Source organism: Notothenia coriiceps, unplaced genomic scaffold (genome assembly GCF_000735185.1).
Source record: "Notothenia coriiceps isolate Sejong01 unplaced genomic scaffold, NC01 NC01_scaffold00000288, whole genome shotgun sequence".
NCBI classification, from domain to species: Eukaryota; Metazoa; Chordata; class Actinopteri; order Perciformes; family Nototheniidae; genus Notothenia; species Notothenia coriiceps.
In genome coordinates this window covers 285,226-287,254 of record NW_011332989.1, presented here as the reverse complement: position 1 = coordinate 287,254, position 2,029 = coordinate 285,226, and the positions used below count along the sequence as shown (strand labels likewise).

Sequence of the window (2,029 nt, the reverse complement as noted above, 5' to 3'; positions counted from 1 at the left end):
TTCCTTCTGCACCTTTCTCTCACGACAAACAGGGCATGTTTGGTTTGTTCTTTGAGGGAAATAGTTTTTTTGAAGCTGTTGTTGGCCTGTGGAGAAATGTAATCATAAGAAATGACTCCGGAAAAGCTGCAGCTAGAGCCATAAGAAATGAATGCAACTGATTATTTAATCTTGTTTTTATAGGCAATAATTTAAGCTTTGTTAGTTCCAGGTTTAATATGTGCAATAAGTTCATTTCAATACGTTTTGCAATAAACATTGAACCAGTCCGGCCCTCGACTCGCACCTATCTTTTTTATTTTGGCCCTCTGTGTATTTGAGTTTGACACCCCTGCTCTATGTGCTGTCATATCAATCTGCGGAAAGAAGTCTGGTCAATTCAACCTTCCTGTAATATTTGACCCGCTCCAAAATGTTTTTATGTTAGTGCCAGAAAAATAACATGTTTGATTGTATACTATGTTTTTCCACGAGAAAATAATCATGATCTCTTTCATTACATTTTGGATTTTATTCAAATGTTCTGGTCAATTTTTTTACTCAGAAATTAGGTTTGATTTTGTGTAAATTCGGTTTATTGACCATACATTTAAAAAAGAACAGTAGCACTCGTGGTAATAAGTAGGAATAAAGTTGCCTTAATTGGTGTGACACAGATTTGGGTGATACTTTATATTTATAAATAGTCAAACTGGGAGGAGAAAAGTCAATAGGAAGACAAACCAAGGGTTAAACAATTGTTACTCTTCGGAAATCTTCATTTTGTATTTGTGGAGAGCGCAAAACTTTGGATTCATGATGACTAAACCGTCCCCATAAAGAAAAGGAAAACAGGTTCAAAGACAGAGTGCTGGACGTCAGTCAAATCAATAGAAGACAGGAAGCAAACACTAAATCAATGCGTTTAGATACTATTACAGCACAATACGCAGTTCATTTAATTTTTAGGGAAATTTCATATCCATAAAAAGAAATTGGGTGACTGCAAACCAACATTACTATCAAGAACTTAAACAATGTATTAGCACTATTAAAAACATGAGGAATAAGAAAGCAATTCTAACTATTATGGTATTTAAAAATATTGAATCTGAAGTATCAAAATGTATTGTTCCTTCTTTCTTTTCTTCATTTACTTCCTGTAATGTCATGTTGCTTTGCATGTCTGCCCCTGGACTTTTTGGTATGTAGAATGTATGTTGTTCATGTGTCCCCTCTTCTTCATGTCTCTTCTACATCAACATGTGTCCCCTCTTCTTCATGTCTCTTCTACATCAACATGTGTCCCCTCTTCTTCATGTCTCTTCTACATCAACATGTGTCCCCTCTTCTTCATGTCTCTTCTACATCAACATGTGTCCCCTCTTCTTCATGTCTCTTCTACATCAACATGTGTCCCCTCTTCTTCATGTCTCTTCTACATCAACATGTGTCCCCTCTTCTTCATGTCTCTTCTACATCAACATGTGTCCCCTCTTCTTCATGTCTCTTCTACATCAACACGTGTCCCCTCTTNGTTCATGTGTGATATTGAATATGAACAACAATACAGCACAATAAAGGTTTGACAATTGTATTATATTAAAGGTCACCTATTATGCAAAATCCTCTTCTTCATGTCTCTTCTACATCAACATGTGTCCCCTCTTCTACATCAACATGTGTCCCCTCTTCTTCATGTCTCTTCTACATCAACATGTGTCCCCTCTTCTTCATGTCTCTTCTACATCAACATGTGTCCCCTCTTCTTCATGTCTCTTCTACATGAACATGTGTACCCTCTTCTTTATGTCTCTTCTACATCAACATGTGTCCCCTCTTCTCCATGTCTCTTCTACATCAACATGTGTCCCCTCTTCTTCATGTCTCTTCTACATCAACATGTGTCCCCTCTTCTTCATGTCTCTTCTACATCAACATGTGTCCCCTCTTCATCAACATGTGTCCCCTCTTCTCCATGTCTCTTCTACATCAACATGTGTCCCCTCTTCTCCATGTCTCTTCTACATCAACATGTGTCCCCTCTTCT

The 2,029-nt window shown here is 37.4% G+C and overlaps 1 protein-coding gene across 1 annotated transcript in view; it reads right to left on the bottom strand.

Annotated features, from left to right (window-relative positions):
• The window catches only part of LOC104966003 (recombining binding protein suppressor of hairless-like), a 40,297-nt gene that overhangs the window by 610 nt on the left and 37,658 nt on the right, over positions 1-2,029 (bottom strand). The gene's annotated exons all lie outside the window — the stretch shown is intronic.